The sequence below is a fragment of the Neocloeon triangulifer genome, unplaced genomic scaffold, assembly GCF_031216515.1.
Source record: "Neocloeon triangulifer isolate White Clay Creek 2 clone unplaced genomic scaffold, ASM3121651v1 ptg000012l, whole genome shotgun sequence".
NCBI lineage: Eukaryota > Metazoa > Arthropoda > Insecta > Ephemeroptera > Baetidae > Neocloeon > Neocloeon triangulifer.
In genome coordinates this window covers 9,125,277-9,147,505 of record NW_026775554.1, presented here as the reverse complement: position 1 = coordinate 9,147,505, position 22,229 = coordinate 9,125,277, and the positions used below count along the sequence as shown (strand labels likewise).

The 22,229-nt window shown below is 35.5% G+C and overlaps 1 long non-coding RNA gene across 1 annotated transcript; it reads left to right on the top strand.

Moving 5' to 3' along the window:
* Window positions 1–728: 728 nt before the first annotated feature.
* LOC132197460 (uncharacterized) lies at window positions 729–2,329 on the top strand. The gene is made up of 3 exons (XR_009441853.1): window positions 729–1,251; window positions 1,384–1,503; window positions 1,572–2,329. It is a non-coding gene; the product is annotated as an uncharacterized LOC132197460 (long non-coding RNA).
* Window positions 2,330–22,229: the final 19,900 nt, after the last annotated feature.

Below are 22,229 nucleotides of genomic sequence, written 5' to 3'. Positions count from 1 at the left end.
ATACCAGGTTTGCCTAGTTAACTCAAATCTAACTAGGTGATTGTAAATTTAACTACATGAAATATGTTATTTATACGAGGCGGATAGTAAAAGCAACAAGCTCGTGCCTAGTAAAATTATCCAGCATGGTAACTTAGTAAATTTAACTAGGTAGCCCAGTGACAGTGGGCACAACTGGGCAGTAACTATTCTACCTTGTAAAATGCGCAGAGTTAACTTGTTCAAGGCGCAAGATAACGACTAGTTAATTTTACTAGGCTAGAGTTTAGTTAATTTTACAAGTTGAAAATTGCAAGTGTAACAATTTTTGAGCAGTAACTTTCACAGAGAACATTGTTAGATGTACTTTTACATTTCAATACCTTGTACTTTTAACAAACACGGCATTGTAACCAAGACTTCTACGAGTTGATTCCACAAAGTAGACTAGTAAAATCAACAAACCTTCCTGTAGATTTTGAATTTTTATGAGCGGGAACATTTTATTTTTGTCATTGCAGATAATTAAATATTTTTTTATTTAAAATATAATTAGCACTTCCAACTCTTTTCATTCTGAATTATTTAAAAAATTATTGTAATTTTAAATTGATATTTTTCTCATGATTAAACTAGCAGCAGAAAAAAATTAAAAAAATATTTTCTTAATAAATGTTATGTTTCTCCGTAATAAATGGTCAAATGAAGTTATTTTTGCTTATATAAAAAATTCCGTACTATTTCAAAAATTCAATTTTTTTAGACCCTTTGTATTATTTACTATTATTATTTTACTTCCAAAGGTGCAAACTTTCAAAAAAATTATTTATTTGGCAATAATTGAGATTCTTGACCTAATGAGTTATTATATCGTGATCTAAAAATAAAATTGAAATAAAAAATGAAAAACGTTTTTGTCAAAATTTGCAACTTTCAAATGAACTCTTTATACCGAGTTTGTATTTGTATGATGAGTGTCTGGTTTGGTCTGGTTGATGAACTTGCAACGTTTTAAAAAGTTCGTTACAACTTTTACTAAGCTACCTTGTGGAATTTACTAGATACATTGTAACTTTAACAAATCTTCCTAGTAACAAGGTGCGCGGCGTCTCGGCGCGCGGACCGAGTCGCCATCATTTCCTTGGAAAAACACAAACCGTGTGCACGTTTCTGCGTCGCTTTTTGACTAATTTCAGTTTAATTTCCGTTTTGGATGTGATTCTGGCTGTCTGGAGGAAAATTTAACATCTGACAATGCACTGGCATATCAAGGTAAATAAATTTACTGGGATATTTTCTGCAGTGTGTGTGAAATTGTCTCCAATCTCCAATTTTATGGAGAAGCAAACTTTTAGCTTGGCCATACCGTATTCAAAATATTTAATCGCTCTTTTAAAATTTCAGCAGTGGCCTAAAGCTGACGTCGTTGGAAATAAGCCAGTTTTAAGGAGAGTTTGGTAATTTTGGACTTGCATTCCGCCGATTAAATTGAAACAAGATTTTGAAACCAAGAAAGAATTCAAGGTAAATATTCTGCAATAATCTATTAAAAATGTGACCAACTAAATATTTCTCTACATATTTGTTCGCAGGATAAGCATTTTTGTGCTGAAAATTGACAAGAGCTCTTAAAGGATAAATGTTTGAATACACCAAAAACGTGACCACCAGGGCAATACCCTAGCCGTCAGAAGAGATTGACCTTTGACAGCATTTAATCGCGTAGACTGGACACCACCTAGACTCTGGACATCTGAATCCTCCCACGCAAGACGCAAGTGCAACTATTTTGATAAGTACAAGAACCCTTCTTACAACTTTTGTTTTTTGTTAGTTTTTTTCTACCATTCAACACTCAAATCACATAAATGCTTTACTAAAATATCTTAAATTTTTTGAGCGTTGAATGATTTTTTTACATGTATGTGTAAATTGCTAAAAATTATTTTGTATTTTATTTTATGTGACAAACTGCAATAAATAAAAATTTAATGTACAAAATACAACTTATTTTACTCTGTACCAAGAACATTCCCAACTTGTAAAAAATACTGATCAAAAATAGTAAAAGCAACAAATGAAACCTAGTAAAAAGTAACAAACGGAGGAAAGTAAATCCAACAAACCTACCTAGTAAAAGCCAGCTCCGTTTTTGTCTAGTAAATTTAACAAGGTATGGTCAGTTGAAAGTACAAGGTAAATGGAGTACAAATCCAGCTTTTAAATGCCTAGTGAATTTAACAAGGTAACCTAGTAAAAATCATTTTACTAGCCCATACCTTGTAAAAATAACTAACCTCAGGACCTGAGGCACTTTTAACAAGATTATTCTAGTAAATACAACTAGAACCTAGTGAAAATTTTTCTGTGTGTAATAACATAATAAAAAAATATAGTATAATTTTAATATATAACAAGGTTTGGCCTTATAAATAATGCATGTGTATTCTCTTAAGAATGTATTGAACTTTTTACAGATAAAAACACAGGAATGTCATCAGATATAATTAATTTATTAAGTTTCTGGTAAAATAAATCAATTTTGTCGCAATACCAAATTGAAACTTCTAGGTTTTTATAGGAGAGTGGTTTGATGTCAGCAGATAAACAATTTTGGAGCTAAAACTTTCCAGACTCGATTATTGACGCGACGTCTGTAAAGGTTTCTTGAGCAAATAGATTTCATTTTTATGAAGCCAAGTCACGGGACAAACCAATTTCCTTGCCGACACAAAAGGCTATATATAATAGTGATCAGAGACACGTCCACCGGATCAAAAACCAACAAAATGGCACGGCATTGTAGTTGCTCCGGACTGGCCGAGATGGTCTATGATTATAGGAAGGTACATAAAAGCAATCTAAAAGTGTCATCATTTCAAATTTGATTTTTCGTTTGTGTGCCAGAATGCACACCTTGCAGTGTTTAATCTGGGCGATCTTTATCTTCTTAATAAAAAGATCCAGCTTTTTAATAATAGAGAAGAGTCTCCTCTCTTTGAGAAAGAGCTGCGGACGAAATAAAAATGATATTAAACTTTGGTGCCGCGCCGAGTGTTTATAAACGTCGACGGGAGGAATGTGCTCCGGCTACCGAAGGCGAAGGACCTGCGCTGGAAACTGGCTCGCGCGTATCATCATCTCGAGTCGCCGCAGGGCCGCTTCTTATTTTTTATAACGCTTTTCGGTCACCCCGCGTGCCTTTTCCCGCACGACGACACCGAACGCAATTTTCACCAAAAAAGATTTTCGTCTTCATTTGAATGCCTTGGAGGCGAGGAGTCGATTTTAATCACGAGAGCGGTCCAGATTTATTTTTTACGACTGATTTATGGAAATTGCTTCGATTTGGTGCTTGTGTTGAAATCCAGCAGCAAACTCGAAAGGCCTGCGATGAAAGAGAAGTGGAAAGAGAGTGCTTGAGAGACTCTCTTGAAGCCTCTCTCTTGTTTTAAAGTTTGTTTGGCGCGCACGCCGAAAACGGAACACACGTTGAGAGCTTTTGGAATTTAAAAAGGGCCGGAGCGAAAAGTTGCTCCGTGCCTTTTGCGATCAAAGTTGCTGTTTATTTACAAACTATGCAGGCGTGCCGCGCCCGGCGCCACTGCAAACTTCTCAATATATTTGCAAAGTTGAGTCGTGAATTTTATATGCTGCCAATATGGTCTGCTCATCCCAAATTTAATAATGGATCTAGGAAAAATTGTGAGAAGAATTTTTGTAATAAGTAGCTAACTTTCTTTTCTTTGCTTTCCTTATAAAATTCATCCAAATTTGTTTTAATTTAATGTGAATTTGAAAATCATATTGAATGCATCTGAATAGAGAGTAAATTAATAATAATATTAATTAATAAATTAATTATTTAAAACCTTGTTTTTTCTCCAAAAATGATGTCAATACAATATATTGTAAAAAATTGGTTAGGAGAAATATAGGGATAGTGCTATAGTGAACAGCTCACTGAAACTCATTTTCCAAGTGCAATGCTATTAAATTAATAATTTTAAATAAATGTAAATGAATAAACAAATGAATGAATAAATAAATACTTTTATTCACTATAGTTTATATGTTTTTTTTAATATAGTTATTTTATTTTTATGTTTTATAACCTATCTTTTGCTTTGGTGTTAAATTTTGAAAAATATTTCAACACACGCTTTTCTCATTTTCTTCGCGGCTCGCATTCCAGAGTCCATTTCCGAGCTGCATCTGCGTGCAATAAAAATACACAAAAGTTCGCTGCTCTAAAAAGCCTAAAAAGATAAAAATAAAAGATTTCCACTCGAAAAAGTTCAGGCCAGACCGTTTTATACTCTATATTCTGTGGCATGGGCATAAAATCGACCTCTCCAGTACATAAAATTTTAATATTCTCACTCGAAAAAATATTTTTTACGAGGGCTCGTCCGTCAGTCATGGTAGAAAATAATTTCGGTGCACTTGGCCGGGATAGTATATTTTTGACATAAAACCAGAGCCAGGAATCCCTGCCCGTTCTGGCGTATTTAGCGTCGCCTCATAAATCCCATTCTGTTTATATCTATTTTCCCAAAAATTCCGCCTGCAATAAGAACCGCGGTGACATATTTCGGCCGCTCAATGGACCATTTATGCGCGTCGCAATTGTACTCAAAATTACGTGCGCTCTTCTCTCTCTCTCATGAAAGCTGCTGTTATTGTTGCGCACCCAAGGGGACGATTCGAGCCGTAAAATAGTCTGGCTGTCTCCACACAAATAAAAAACGGTCAAAACGGGAGAAAAATATCCGCACATAAAAAACAGGTCGCACACAAGGACAACGAGGGGTGCTTTTTTATCGTCGGCACCTGAATTTTTTTCCAGTAAAGCACCCTGACTCGGCGGGAGGGTAGCGTCAAAGACAGGCTTCGCCCTGAGATGAGGAAAATATATGAGACGTTCTAAAAGGGTTTTGACATTTTTCAGGCAGAAAACATGCCCCAGTCACACAATCTTTTGTCAAGCATCTCGAGACACGTTCAACCTTGCGTGTTGGCGCCAACTCCCTTAACAATGAGGGCTGTTTGTTTTGATTTTTCCTGAGAGACACTTGTTAGAGATTTTGATCCTCTTGGATGCTGAAGGGGAAGCTATAACGATCGTTTTTTTTTACCTGCGTTAGAACCGAGTTGAGGATGGCCTAGTAACTATTTGAATAATAGAAAATTATTTAATTTGTTTTTTATATTTAGAAAAATAATTTTAACCAAATTATATCCATATAATTATATTTTTGTCTAAATTTTAATGTAATTTGTTTTATTTATTTAAATTAATTGAAATAGTTGGGAATTCTCAAAACTAATGCATTTAGAAGTATTACTACTGATTTATTTTTTATTTTTCTTCTTTAGTTAAATTTATTTTATAAATAACAATCGATAATATTTATTTTCTATCTAGGAGCGGATAACTATTCAACCTTCTGCGGACGCATGAAAGCTTTGCAAAGTTTGGGTGATCTACACTGCTGTGCTCGGGTAGGGAATGGAAGCAGCAGTTGAAAAACAACATCCACCCAGCAGGCAGGCAGCCAGCAGCGCCCTTCTCGACCAGCAGCAAACATTATTAATTATTATTATTATTGTTTTTGCCTACATGCATTTTGTTGTTTGCGTTTTAGGATGGGTCACAAGCTAAGTTTTGAATTATGAAAAATTGCCCTCCGCCGGAATATTCTTTTATTTGCCAAAATACTATGTGTTTGGAAATTACAATAAACGCGATAAACCATAATTATTTTAAATTAATTATCAATTTATTTTACTTATTGTAAATATATTTTAAAGCTCTCTGCACTTCTATTTTGCACTCTTTTTGTGTGATTCAAAAAATTTTCAACATCAATTTTGTTAACTTTTAAGAACCGCTTTTCTCTTATCGTGATTGAGGAAGAAACCATCTGCTGCTGCATGAAAGCCTGTTGAAGTTTGGGTGATGTTCGGCTGGACTCGGGTTGGAATTCTGGGAAGCGTTGAAAAGCAACATGCACCCAGCAGTAGCGTCTGCTCCAACCAGTCTGCGGCCTGAATACAAACATATTTATTTTAGCAGAGAAAAAGACATCAGAGGATTTTCAATAAACTTTAAATTAATATAAATTTGTGCATGCAACACAAAGTAAACTACATAATTTTTTAAAAATGTGAAAAATAGTGCATAAAGTTATCCGTTTCTTAACGTGAACTTTATACATTTATTATTGCTTACAAAAAATTCAGGGTAGTATTTTTTTATTAATCATTTGATCCAACAATAAGGTGGGACGATTTGCAAGTACTTCATCTTTTAGCAATCTTGCTTTAACAAAAAGAAGGTGAAAAATAAAAGGTAAAATAATCGCTGTATATTATCAGCCAAACAGGAAACCAACCGCACCTCCTACTGCCGCATGGCAGCCTGGCAGAGCTGGTGGCCGAAACCCTGTAGGAATTGGAAAACCTACCTCGATTCAGCCACAGCCATGGCTCTCCATATCAACAGCGGCAGACTCTGGTTCGTTGCTATGTCAATTTATTATTCTTATAAATAATATAAAAAAAATCGAGATCATAACGTGATGAGGTAAACTTATAAATTTTGTCTCATGAATCTCCTATCTTACGTAAAGTTTAGGATGATTCAGAACAAAAACTATTAATTAAAAAACTTAAATGTACATAATATTCCAACTATTAATAGAATAAACGAGATATTATTTTATAATTAAATAATAAAGAGTTTTTAACACGATTCATTAAACAGGTAAGTGACGGAGCTGCAAATATTTTTAGCATTTATTTCTGTGTATGTTTGAATGCAAATTTTAATGCATAAAATTGTCTCATTTCTTTGCATTTCCAAGCCTTCCTAAACTTAAGCGAGAGACCAGCAACCAACCCTCTGCTGCTGCATTGAAGCCTGGCAGCGCTGGTGCCGAAACCGGGTAGGAATTGTAAAGGCAGTACAAAACCTACATTGATTCAGCCACGGCGCTTCTCCCGACCAAACAGCGCGCGGCCCATTCTAAATTTCTAACTTCTAACCAAACTTTACTGAGAAATTTAACATTTAATGTGAATGCAAATACACCAAGTAACAAAGCAATGCTCTGAATCCACATTAAATTTATTTTAAACATTTTTATTAAAATTGAAACTGCAATACAAATTATAAAAGAATGCGCTCTTCAATCACAAAAACCCACTTGCACTAAAAAATTACCAACAACTTACCTATTTCATGTATTCTTTAATTTGCTTTTATTACTTAATAATGCATCATATTAAGTGATCAATTTAATTTTAATTAATAAAATTGAAAAATTACAGGTCTATAAAAATTTCAGTTTGAAAATTAATCAGAATTAATTAAGAGACAATTTTTAATTTTAATTGCAGCAAAACCCCACGTGAAAGAAATCGGTATTTTGGAGGCACAGTTAAGTGAACCGTAAAAGTACGTTTTTATTCATGAAGCCGTGTGCACTTTTGAACGCAAATGATCCAATTTGCCACGCGTTTCGAATCGGCCGCGCAGAAACCGGGATCCTCTCTCTCTTCACCGCTCCATCCAGACTATGCTGAACCTTTTATCAAACGAGAAAATCTGCTCCGTAATTTGGCGTTATTATTCTGATAATCGGGCTTCTTTTCCCAAGGCAACATATGCATATGCGGAGAGGCTGATAATTAGGTGAGTCGACGCGAGACAACAGCTTCTGTATTTGTCGGGCACAATTGAAGCTTAATTGCAAGAGCAAAATAGTAATTATGCAACGCGTTTTTCAATTCCCAAACCGTACGTTTCTCTCTCTCAAACTGCATGCGAAATTTTCAATTCAAAGGAGAGAGACAACGGTTAGCAAACGCGAAACACGTGCGAATTTCAGAGGTGCCTAATGAAAAATTAATTTTTAATCGCGTAGCTCTCGTGTGTATTTTTGCGCGCTGTAAATTTCAAGTGAGCACAATGTAACCTGCAGAACCAGTTTCTCTCTCGGGTATTATTATTATTCCGCGCTCCTCCAGAGGTCAACCGAGTTCATCCCTTGCAGTAATGTATTGCCTTTGCGTCTGAGGAAGATAACAATGTGAAGTAATAGTCTATTCCCTCTTTTCTCTTTGAATGTTGTATGGTCAAAAATAATTACACTTCACTGGCTTAATTCGGAGCTGCATCGGCGACTCAATCAGGTTCTCTCGTGTTTCTTCTCTCAATGCTTGTTAAAACAAAGCTGGTTGTTGGCCTTGACTGCTTAAGTGACGCGTTAAATATAAAATTCGGTAAAAATAAAAATGATGTAAAATAATAATTAAAAAAAATATATACAGCTAAATTAATTTAATAGTTTGATTTTTAGCAAATTTCATTTACCTCTCTTCATAATTAAATTCAATTAAATTGTACTCTGTCAAACGAGAGCAATAATATTTGTTAAGACAAGTCTTTGTATTAATTTATAAGTTTAGTGTTTTTATGTGTTGAAAATATTACATCAATCAAACTTCAAAGAATTCATGCATTGTTTTTAAATTTGATTAAAAATTTCACATGATTTTTTTTTACTATTATTGAATAAAAATTAAAAAAAAAGTATGGAATATCAGAAAAAAGTCACTGGACTGACCTTAAAGAGAAAATTTACGTTGGACAGATGAACCAGCTTGGATCCTTTATTGCCCCATGTGTTTTACAAGATGCCAGCAACAAACATTGATAAATTGAAACGTCAAAATTGTGTCGCTCTTCCGCCTCACCAAGGAAAGGAAGCAAGTCTGTTTCTATTTTAAAAATATTTACCTCAATCAATCAAATCGAAGGAGTTATAAATTGGCTGGATCGGTGTTAGGATTAATTCCATCTTTATTACCAAGAAAAATGCGGCTGCCTCTCCTTAAAAACCTGAACTTATAATATATAATTTTGTATCAAATTAATTTGAAAAAGCACTCAGCGTTTGAGGAAGAGTGTTTTATTGAAGCAATAAATTTCCATGAATCCATCGCACACGCATCGGAAGATGAGAATGACTTTGACCTAGGCCTAATCTCTGTCAGATATTCTTTTTCATTCTCCTGCTTTCGCTGCCAGGCACGAAAACACGCGCAACTCATTTCGGCGTCGGGATGCAGCGTCGTGATTTTTGACGCGCGGCGGCGGCAACGCTTATTCAAATCACACACTATTATACACTGTGTGAGTTTTATTGGAGGTACCGTTAAAAGGTGCATTAAAGAGATAACAGCTTTCAAAGCAGCACACCTCTGAACAGTCCTGTATATTATTCATCCTTACAGAGAGCTACAGGCAATTGAACAAAAGCGTCTCCTTGTGTCTTAACCAGGGAGAGCTCGAGCGAGTGCAGGATGAAAATCCCGATAAGAATGTGGAGGAAATGATGCTTGGTAATAACAATAATGCCGCTGAGATTCTCCACAAAATGAATTAGGATGCATTGTGCTCTGTCTGTAAGGGAAAATGTATAAAGGTGGAATTATTATAATTCTCAGCAAAGGAAAACGTAAAATACAATCAGCTCCGGGATCAGTATCGAACTTAAAAATTATCCAGTTACCTTAACACCAGTAATGATCGTGTTGGATACTCAGATTTTCTTTGATAGAGAGGAGGAAAGAATTTTGAAATTTCCGTGGTGGAAGATGAAAAATACAATTTTGTTTAATTCTTCGATAATTTTTTTTTTAATATTATTTAGATCAATCTTCTTATAAATAATAAAAAAAAAACAGGTATAAATTTTTAACTGTTTGCAGCGATTCTGGTTGAGGATTTGGTATTGCTTTGGTTGGTTTTCTTTGCTATCGGCAACCAGGACTTATGCTGAATGGAGGTGGAATAAAGTTTGGTTGGAATTCATTTATAATTTTAAATACACAGGGTTTTTTCTTCTTTTCTCACTAAATTTATTAACAAATTTCAAACCAATAAGCAAATTATTTTTAAGTGAAACCGTGATAAATAAAAATTTTTGAATTAAAAAGTTAAAGACGCGAAACCTCACACCCAGATGTAACACCTGGAAGATCTTCTTTGATAATAATTTAAAAAGTAAATGAATGCTCGAACAGTGTATCCGTGACTTGTCCGTGACATTATTGCTTCTTGAAATAAGCGGCTCCTCCATTTTAAGTACGCACTTTTGCTAATTGCCTAGCAAATGGCCAGCGGCGAGCTCTGCAATAAAATAACCTCGCGCGAATGCGAGTCAACGTCCTCTCTCTTGGTCATACGCGACGCCAACAACAATGAAGGAGCGCATGATGGAAAAGTGAAAAATCAAGCAAGCCAACGACGTCTCCCGTGTGTGTTTGTACCTTGGCGCTAACACGGCGAGGAAATAATAATTCCTCCTCGCCAAACATGACGCCATCTCGGCAGCCGGCGTAATTATTTAAACATTATATTATTGTTCCCGCGTCCGACGCCGCGCAGCAATTGATGCAGAAACCAGTTTGGAGAGTGTGTATAATACTTTACGCACGGAATAATAACAAGACAAAACATCATACTGCTGCCGTTGCATCTCGACAACCCGTGGTGTGTGGGCACGCAAAAGCACTCACTTTGCCCGACCAGCGCTTGCAATACACATAAGTAATAATTTTCTGGCGGAGATGAAAAAAAAGCTGAGATGTTTTCTCCACTGAGCAGGATCGTGCAAGAAGAAAACACAAAAACCGCTTATAACTTATGTGGAGGTCGACAAAGACAGATAATAAGATTATTTGGAGGGCCTTCATAAGAAATTAAAAAAAAAAAAAAAAAAATTATTTAAACTATATTGAAAACATTTTAAATTATTAATATAAGATGTATTTTAATTTAAATTAAAACGGGAAATATTTTGGCAGTTGTTGGTCTTATTTAAAGTAAATTTATAATTATATAAAAAGCATTTAAGATTTGGCCAAAATTAAAATTTAATTTTTTTATTACCGTTTATGCCGTTTTTGAAACTCTCAATTTAAAAAAAAAATGTACCAGAACAAAATTAGAAAATATTGTTTGTTAATATTCAAAAATTTTGTTTAATTTTTCTTCAATGGAATTTTAAAAGGTCTTGCTTTTCTATGGCATAATTAAATCTGAGTATTTAACCTGGAGAATTCTCCAATTTTAGAACTGCATATTTCCACTTAAAGTCATTTGGTCATACTTCATTCTGACCCAATTGTTTTCATAACCACTTTAAAACTCCTACGCCGACATGAAAGCCTGGTACTATATTGGGAGAATGTGCCGTAACAATAATGACACAATATTGTCAGAATATAGTGAGAATATAGTCGGAATATTGCGCCCAAATATTGCAGCCACAATATAACTTTCTTAAGTTTTATCAGTTGAAAAATTGTTTACAAGGTTAATAACAGCACCGCTGTTACAGCAATTTAATTAATCACCAAGCATTCGAAGCGTATATTTTAGCAATTAGTTTCATTTCTAAATCTCAAAAATTAAGTTAAAAATAATTTTAATTGAGTTATACACACACGTCTGCAGCGAATATTGTGGGAATATTGAAAACAAATATTTCCACAATATTCGAGTCCATTATTCTGACAATGTTGTAGCGGCTTCGCATTCATGAAAGAGAGTTAATGGAAAACCCAGAATATAAACAAAATTTCAAAACCGTCACACCATTGACTGATTTGTCTGATTAAAATATATGCATGCGCGCGATGAAATAAAAATAATCAATTGATGCATGCATAATAGTCGGTCAAATGGAGGAGAGGAATATTATATAATTAGATGCTTCAATACATTTGCATGGAATTAGAAATTTTTATGAAATTCTTCCAACAATCGATTGCAATTTTTAAATTTTTGGGTTTCGCTTAAATTTTCCAAATTGAGAGCATAAATTCTAATTTAGTAATAAAAAATAGTGATAAATTTTAGGTGCCTCTCAAAGACAAGCAAAGATACAAGCACGCAGGGCCTTTTAAAAACTGGCGTCGTAATTTTTATTTTGCCAGGTGTGGCCGTGGCATTTTTTGTTTTTCTTTTTTAAGCCGCGAACCGACGCCACGCAGCATAGATTCTTCCCGTTGGGTGCGCGCTTTATTTTCGCGGCGGGTATATTTCATTAGCATACGCAGGCCTCGCGCTGTTTTCTTTCTTCTGTCCGCGCGTCGCGCCAAGCCAGAGAAATAAATTGGAAATCGCTGGATTAGGAATGCTAATGGCCGGGTACTGCTGCGGCTGCTGCTCGCATCTGACGCCACGCATTAATAATAAAATGCTGGACGGCAACAAAGAGAGAAATAAATAAAAGCAGGGAATTATAATTTATTGATGTGGTTGCCGCTGCTGGTTAATGCCGCAGCGTCAATTCTTTTTAGGTAAGTAGTAATCAAGGAAAGGAAACTCAGTGGCCCAACTTTCATAATTAAAGGTTGTTATTTTAAGGAGAGCGATTCTTCAAGTGCTCATCAACAGACGTCTAAATGCGGCTTTAAAATATTTTTATACTAAGGATTTTTTTCAGATTTTTTAAAGAAAACATGCACAAATTTAGTGTAATTTTTTTAGTTTAATTTTAAGTAATTTTTTTGCCAAAGGAAAAAGACGCGGACTTATTCTCGCGTACGTTTGTTTCTATAGCCTCCCAATAAAATCCTTCTCGTCCTCCCTCCTACTATCGCATGCAAACCTGGCATTCTCAGAGAGAAATCATTGACATTGTAATATTCCAGCAATATTCCGGCAATATTCATCACAAATATTCAGGCAATATTCGTCAGAAATATTCAGGAAATATTCACGAATATTGTGGAGAAATATTCAGCAAACATTATAAAAGTGGATCTAGAATCTTATTTATAAATAATAAGGAAAATGAAGCAGATAAATTTTTATCTTTACAAAAAATTATTTAAAATCAGAAAAGAAATGAACAATTTTAAATTGTTTAAAGATAAATATTAAAACGTTTTCCATGATCAAAGAGGCAAAGAGCTTATACGCACAAGACATTTTGTTTTATTTACACTTACTTTTTAAATTTGGGAATATAAACAAACATTATTTTATCTACAGCTTATTGGTGTAAATAAACACAATTTGCAACTAAATAGAGGTTGAGGTTAAAAAGATATTTTTATAAAAAATTATTTTATCCCTATGTTCTGTTTTTGTTCTAACAACCATTATCTGAAATTAATGTCTAAAACACTAAAAATTAATTGTTGTTAAATATAACTTTTGATTGAACTTCTTCAACGTGTATTCAATATTGTCAAAATAATGCACGTGAATATTGTGGCAATATTGGATCGCAATATTCCCACAATATTCGCTTCAACGTAATCTGAAAGACAGTTTTGACTTTTTAGTTTAAAGCTTTTGATTTTGAAATTTGGTCAGATATCTACTTTGAAAGGTAGAAGATGTACTAACCTGAAGTAATTAGCCAATTTTTAAATTTATTTTTTCGTCTGAATCTATTAAAACGAACCGAGAAAGTTATATTTCGGGAATATTGCAGCGCAATATTGCAGGAATATTGGCGGCCAATATTGTGGACAATATTCGAGAGACGTATACTTTCGAATATTGGAACAGGCGCACATGAATGCACAGGAGGTCGTGCTGCTGCAAAAGCCGAGCGGCCGACCGTGCTCGCCTCTCCCCACTCTTGTGCTTGCCAAGCGAATAATATAAAGCGTCGCACTCGCAATCAGATTATTTTTCCAGCAACTATTCAAATGCTCTGGTAAATCAATTTAATATTTCGTTTTTATCATCATTATTTTTTTTTCCCAAAACTTCCTTTTCGTGCTCTGGAAAAATTATTTATTTTCGTTAGCCCGTATTAATATTTTATTGCGCCACTAGTTCTTCGACGATAACAGCTCAATCGCGGTGGAAAAATATAAAATTGAGAGTGGAGATTGGCGCCACAAAAGCTACTCTCCATTTTCTCCTGCCACTCTTAATTGGCTATAAAGTGTAATTAAGCTCGATTATCCCCGTGGAGTAAGGAGATCATTTCTCCGGCGGACCACCTATAAGCTTTCAAAGATAAGGCAGTAAAATTCCAAAAGAATGGAGAGCGTGCGTATAAATGTAAAAACAGAGACGCTGAGAGTAAAAATCACGCTTTAATTGTGGAGCACTCACGCCAGCCGATGGACCTGCCGCAATAAAACAATCGGAAAACGAGTTTTTCGATATTCTCGGCGCTGCCGTCTTGGAAGTAATCGCACTGCATGGAAATTGCCCCTATTTTCGAGACCGGTCGCGCCAATAAAACAGCGTCGTCGTTATGCAAATCGCCAGAGTCGTCGACCTTTGACCGCAGGTGGGCAGATTTTTATTTATATTGTTTGGCGTTCACGTCGCGGGTGACATATTCTCGTCGATGCCCGCAGAGCCATAAATCGCCGGCGCACTAATGGACACTTTTGGTCATTTGTCAGAAAAATGGGCGAATTAATCAGCAGGTGTGGCCGAACACCCTCGCCTATTTCTATATATCGGCGCGCGGGTGCGAAATGTTTATAGTTTTTGTGCCGGCCAGGTTGCGTGGGTCTCTTGCATAACTGTTTTATTTGCATTTGCGAAGAAATTTATTGGCGTGAAATTAATTTAAACAATGGTTTACGTTAAATAAATAAAGATTAAAATAATTAAATGGAAAATTAAAGGTTAAATATCAGTTTTAATTGCTTTTTAGATAATAATGTCTCAATGAAATTGAAACTGATAAAAAGATAATTCCGCAATAAATTTTGGCCAAAACGAGATTTTCAAATTTCAACCATTTCAAAACGATGGCAGATTTTAAACTTCATAGTGGAGGTGTCAGGTGCCTTCAAAAACTAATCAGAGAGCATAATTATCATATTGAATAAATTTTTAACAATAATTGGCTTCTCTTATTTATTTATTGAATATTCTTATTATTGCCAATTCAAATTAAAATCAAGATTAACAATTTCAACAACAAAATTTTCAACATACATAATATACAAAATTTCAACTTAAAAAAAAATGCACTATTTTTCAAATTATTATGTTGATTCTTGTTTGCTGCTCTCTCTGCAGCAATGAAGTATTGAAATTTTGACGCCGCATGATGCCGTGAAAATATCCAATTTAAATGATTATATAATCATTTGGCATTGGTGCCCAGAGTTCAATTACTTTTCCTTATTCTCCGAACACGCTTGCCTCAGCTCCGCGGCGTGCGTTGAGTGTTGCAATATATTTTACACTGTCGGACACGGAGAGGTCGGTGTGGGTGTGGTTTTATTGTGTATAAAGTGAAGTGTGCTCCGAGAGGCTTTAAGTATAATAGGGCTGCTCTCGCGCTGCGCAAAAACCTCGAGTTAATCTCCGTGCCAAATCATGCAGTGCGCGCACCAAGATTAATAGAGAAACCAGCTGCCAATGGACTCTCGTTACAGTCGGGCAGTCTGACAACCGAATTTTGAGATTCTAAAAAACATTCTGCTCTAACAATTAAGAGACAAAGAGAGACGAGATCCGCAAATTAAGCAATTTCGGATGAAGTCAATTTTCAAAAAATTGTTCAAGGAATTTTTGCACTGCCCCTGAAGCCAAACACGAGTGCAATACTCGCCGTTCTTTCGGTCTCCCGGTTTCATTTGTCCCTCGCGGCGTGTCTTTTCTTGTATTCTACTTTTCAAATGTGTCGCGGCCCATTGTTTTTGTTCTCCCTGGGCTCTCTCTCGGCATTATTTATTTTCTCATATTCTGAGAAGCGCCGCTTTTGTGTGCCGTTCGTCGCATCATGTTAAATTTCTGGAAACTAATTCGCCTGCTCTCTGGCCAAAATATTCCGAAACAAAGCGGGCCAATAAACCAGGAGAAAATGGAATTTTCGGAGCTAGGCCTTGATGCCTGTCAGGCGAAGAGAGGACCCATTCAGACACTTTAAATTTAGAGAGAAGTTTTTTTATCTCCACCAATCTCCATTTCTGTGGCCACAGGATGTTTGCTCTGCTCTCTGCAGCTTTTAAAATTGTTATTATAGATGGATGATTTCTTGAACTGCGCAAATTAAAATTATTATTATTACAACTTAAATACGCTGGGTTGCTGGGTTGCGTGTTCGCTAATTGGAGCTGCTGGAGCGCTTGAAATTTACGTTTGAGGTTGCATGTCTTCCGAAGTTGCTGGTGTTTTGCAACTTTGAAGCAGGAAAATAATTTTCATAATAATGCTTTTAGAAAGCAAAAGTTTACGGGCACACATTTTTGTACGGAAAAAAGCGTAAAAGTTTTATTTCCAGGCAGAAATAATTTAATTTATTGTTATACTTTCAAACTAACATGTGACAGCGACAACAAACAAAAAAACGTCAAAATGTTAATAAAAACGTTTACCATACAATGCATTACATGTCAATACAGAAAATTCTCGCGTCGGTCTGTTAAAACATAAATCAACTGTGCCTAAATAATATTCGAGGGCCCAGTGCAGGTGTGAGGTTTTGGAAACAAACCGCAGCAGGATCAATACAGAGATGGACCGAGAGAGATTATCGGGCTGTGTGTGGGGCGCAGCAGAAATTAGTCCCTTCGCGATTGACAAGACAACAAAGCCCCGAGCAAATATTTTGAACCTAGAAACGTCTATTGAATTCAATTGCACGTGGGAGGTCAGGTGGTCTGCGTGGTGGCATCTCCGAGGAGGTGTCGGACCCTCGCCGTTGACGCAGGTGGCTCTTTTCTTCGCAAATGGGCTTTTGCTTCGCCATCGCTGCTCGCTTCAAGAGCCGCCGGCCGGGTTCAAGGCTGAGACGCCGTACGGGCAGCAACTTTGCGTGAGTGTCGTCTGCACACATGAGATGCGAAAAACTCTTCTTGCGAAAGAGAGGCTGCTTCTGATCAAACACGGGTAATTTAAATTGCAAAGAGTGGAAAAAGGCAAAGCTACGAGATGGAAATTTCGGATAGACGAGTGTGCGTTTGATTCCTCTCAAGTGAAAAGAAAACATTTGCAAAATTTGTTGATGCTTGCTAACAGAAAGAGCTTTAAAATAACTGTCATTTAATTTAAAGGGTTGGCGCTGCAAAATTGAATTAAGGGCTCCTGTCGATTATTCAAAAAAAAAAAAATTTAATCGAACAGTTCAATTTGCTAATAATTTGGGCTACATTATATATTTGTGCTTGCATTCTCGACCTATAAATTAAAGAAGTACTAATTATTCATTTTCCTGAACATACAATTCTTTGTAGAGTGAAAATTCTCATTTTTTTTAGACATTATATTATTTTCATTTTTTACTTAATTCACATGAAAAATTTAAACAGTGTTAAATAAAAAAGTAAGAATTTATATTTACTTATTAGATAATTATAATTATTATATAAACAGAATTATGTATAAACTTTACCAATTTCCTTAATTCTTAAACAAGTTTTTAAACATGAGCTCAAATAAAAGTTTGTAATGAGCCCCATGAATATCATGAAACTCTGGTAGAAACAGCGCTGTTTGGTTGGAATTTTAGTTGGAATATTTTTGGTTGGAAATTTAATTGGAAATTTGGTGGATTAAAATGAATTGTGCTTTGAAGCAAAATAATAAGCCAAAATAATAATAAAAATGAATTTTTTGAGATGATATGTCCAAATGGAATGTTGTTAATTTTGATGGCAAAAGGAAATTAACTGTTAATAAATATACAAGTGCAGAAACTAAAGAAAATTATTTACTGGATTTCGTATTTTCTGGCTGGACTTACTTTCGGTATTGGTATTTTTCGGTTTTAGTTGCCAGGATTTCATGCTAATTGGAGGTGACAGATAGTTTGGAATGGGGCTCTTGCTGGGGAGTGCTATTGTCACAACCTGTACATTTCGTGAACTATAATCTCCTATATAGTAAAACCAGCAAAAAATAATAACATAATTTTGAGAATTTTCTAATTGAAAAGAATTTTTTTTATCTAATTGTAAATATAACTTTGCACTAATGTGTTTTTAAAACTCCATTATTGGGATTGCGTGAGGCAGCGTGTTTTTAAGTAAAATCTGCCCGGCAGCGATTGGAGAAGCTGCAGAGCTTTTGCCTACATAAAACATTAGCTTTATTATGCGTGCGTGGATTTTATAGCGCCTGGATAAGGACACACCATCAACAAGCAACACGCCGGGCAAAAGAGATGCGAGAGAGGTGGACCCATAAAGGGTGAGATGCTTGCTGACCTTCAGTGGGCAAAGCTTGTACACGCTTTTCTGTCGTCGTTTACAATTTTGGTGACAAAGTAAAATTAATCGCCACCGCTATGCAAACAAGCAGGATACAATTTATTCTGATGAGGCCCAGCTTTTATGTTCCGCGCTCATGTTTTTGAAAAGGTAAATTTGATGACGCCATCAAAGTGTCCTTTGATGAGTTTTAAAACTTAATCGATCATGAAAAGTGAAAAAATCAAAAATCCATAAAACGAGAGAGTTGATTTTATCCACATCATGATGGCCTTTGAGCTTTGTGGAAATTTACTTTATAAATTACAACACTTTTTTTACCTTTTTCCATTTCAACCGCTGCATGTTCTCGGATATTTTCTCTGAACAAAGGGCATTTGTTCGTGCTCATAACATAGAGCTCGTCCTTTTTTCTTTTGCATATTTGTTTTAACCTTTGCCGGAGTCAAGAGAGAAACGTCAAACACAGCACTTATTTAAACTTGCAATTTAAATAGTGAAAGAGCCAAAGAGAGAGAAGAGAACTTCATATATTTCCAAGCGAGAAGAGGTCAAGCTGCTTTTCAGCGCAGAGATCTTTTCGCAGCCTTTTCCACTTTTTGCTCGTTTGTCGAGGAGTGACAATAAAAATGTAAATAGAATCCTTCCGCTCTCTTCGATCGTCAAAATAAACACGCGTTCTCTCGCAGAAAAAACGCACCGAAAGAATAATGCCCTCATAGCAGCAGCTTCAAAGTAAAAAAATAAAAGGGCGCGTCTGGTTTCGGCGGTCGTTAAATGTATGCGCTTCGCCAGAAAGGAGGCATTTTTATTGAATATTAACTTTGGCGACCGCTGCGCGAACAAAAGTTACCGAATAATCATGACACAGAGAGTGAAACCGAATCGTGTGCCGCAAATCTTCCACTCTAAACAGCTTCATATTATTATTATTATACTGCGGCTATTTCCATAGCTGATGATAAATATCGGCGCAAAAAAAAACTGGTTTCGCCGACGAGCAGAATTACCGCATCACTTTGCACACTGTCATAGCGGCAGAGCAAAATCCTCAGGCATCAGGAGAGGGAATTAACGCTGCTGGACCGCGTTTTTTCCATCAAAACTTCTAACACAAAGAGCGAGAGAGTCGCTCAAGATCTTATCGATTTACTACGAGAGCTTATAAAATTGATTTTTCTTTACCTCTGTGCCCTTTTTCGCCAGCTTGGGTCCCATAAAATTGGTGTGTTTGATAATGGAGAATAAAAAAGGTAGTTTATTGCTTTTATTTTGTGTTAAAAAAATAAATAAATCGAAAGCCAAAGCTGAAAACTGGTCTATCAACGTGGGCTTGCTTGGACAGAAAATCGATTTTTGGCAAAGAGGGAACGCACGAGGTCAAGCATCATGAATATGTAAAAAAGTTTAGTATTATTTTTGACGGCTGCTTAAAAAGAGCGGATTTCTAGTTTTTTTTTTTTTTTTTTTAATTTTATTTTAAATTGTATATGTGAGCTTTATTTAATTATTCTTAAATTTTTAATTGCTGGTTTTAATTTTAATGTTCAGGATTAACATAAAATTATTGCTGGGAGTAAAGAATTAAAAAAAACTTGAGCTAAAACAATAAAATTCAAAACCATGACCAAGATAAAGTTTCTTGTTAAAAAAATCTGATTGTAACAATGTGGACAAATTAACAAGAATAATAATAAATATTTGTTATTTATAACTAATTCTATTTCTATGAGCGACATTACACTTGAAAAATTATAAGGGTGAGGTTTTCCCTTTTTCAGAGAAAGCTGAAAGTTGAATTTAGTAGGTTTGTTCTCAGTTGAAAATTTGCGGTCTTTTTAGCGCCCAACCGATATTTGAATTAATATCGGTTACAATAAGAAATGCAAACATTGCAAGTACACGATGCGATAGAGAATCTCGAAAAGAAATTCCCATTTATTCTCCTGTAGCATCTAATTAAAAAAGATTCACAGCACTCTCACTTATTTAAATTACATACAACATTATTTTGTTTTCAATCGTCTCCACTTTATAATTGTTATCAAAGCAGAAAAATCGCCAATTAAGCAGAACAAATGCACAAAGGGAAAGGAGAGTTGTGAGTGAATAAAAAAAAAAAATGTGCCGCAAATCTGATTTTCCGTCCCCCGCACGCAGTAATTATTTTAAATTCACAGACTTATCTGCGGCAGCGGTAGAAGTGGTATAATTTATATGTTAATTCCACGACGACGTTTAATTGAGCGTCGGTCGACTTGAAGCAGGTCACGGTTCAAATGTCAATTTGCTGCCCGCACGGTGTATATTTATGGAATATTTTATATAATGGCCGCGGTAACTGAATAATGAAAGTGTATTACGTTTCATGCACCACCGCTCTTTATCTCTTTTCCGTCGCCTCGCAAACAGCACCCCGTTCGCATTTTCACCAAAACCGAAGACACTCTGCTGTTTGCAGAGGTTGAGAAGGAAGTCTTGTACTTTGCGAGTAAGTTGATTTTAATGCAGCATGTGCATGCGATGCGGATAAGCGTGGGGTAGTAAAAATAAAAGAGCCTCCCGCCGACGAGTCACCTCTAAAACTGGAATAACTTCTTTTCAGCTCGGGCGCGCTTTGGCGGGAAAATGGCATAATTATGCAGAGGGAAGTCACGAAAGCACTTCGTGTTCGGGGGCAGTCGCGAAAACGAATATAATAAAAGCCGACCAGGCGAGAAATATTAAAATACACACCCGTAAAATACCGAATTTATTGCTGCAACAGCTCTCGATTTTCAGGTCGATATAATCAAAGTGTGTGTGTCGAGTTTCAATCGCACACGTCTCTTTTATTTTCAATTGTCACAGGTCACGCGCAATAAATCGCACAACGGTGTGAGTTTCAAGTGGCTGTTACGCAAGCCGTGCGGAATAACGAGCAAAGTTTGCCAATTTCAGGCAAGTATTATTAAACTTTTGGCCAACTTATGGTAATTGTCCCCTAATAAAAAACTTTTGACTGCAAAAAAAAAATGCAAAATGTTTCACTTTTCATGTTTATCTCAAATTAAAAATTTATATCACTATTTGTGAAAATTGAATTCAGAGGTAAACATACAATTAAATTAAATGTATTTTCAATTAATTAATTAATGGTGGCTACACGGTTAAATTCTAAACAACTCCCTACAAAACTCTGAAATCCTGATAATTGGGCGAGCGAAATCGTAGTTTTGAGTGAATTCTACCCATGGTTTTAGTTGATCCAACTCACGCGCTGAAAGTTGATTTTACCGACTGCGTTCTTTTGCTCTTTTGCCAGCAGCTCTCGTAACTAGTCCCGTGTAAGCTAGTCCAACCTAACGCAAAGGTAAAACCAACATTTTGTAGCTCGGTTGAATTTACTCTGAAAGTCTGAAAGTGCGACCGCTTTTGCCAGGTCCGCATGAACTTTCGGAGGTACCTTTGCAGTGTTTGCAGTTGCTGTTTGAGGTTCAAGTGCGCAAGCAAATTTCATCCTACAAGACATGTCAAACATCAAGCAACGCCAAGATCATTAAAATGCTCTCGTTACTTGCAGTTGCCATTGTATAATAAATTTTTTTTACAATAGGCACCACAACATTATGTTTGGATACAAATAGTAAAAACAAACTTTGGTGATAATTAACAATTTTAGTTTATTTAGAACACATAAAACGTTTTAGAACGATTTATTTATAAATTTTCTAATTTTTTCTAATTTTTTTTAGAAAATGAAAATTTTTAAATAAGATTTTAAATTAAATATTTAAATTACTGCATTATAACATAACTTAAAATTTATTATTATAGATACAAAGCATCATTTAATGGCCAGTAGTTTTTTACGATGGGTATAACTGAAAACGCAGACCTAAAAGTCAGGGGTTCATCCCAGACTCAATTTATAGCACCAATAAACAAACTGAATCAATCACCGACCGACCGACCAGGCTTCTTCCAATTTATATACGCATAAAAAATAAAATAAGCAGCAGAGTGCATGAAATTCTAGGAAAGACGCT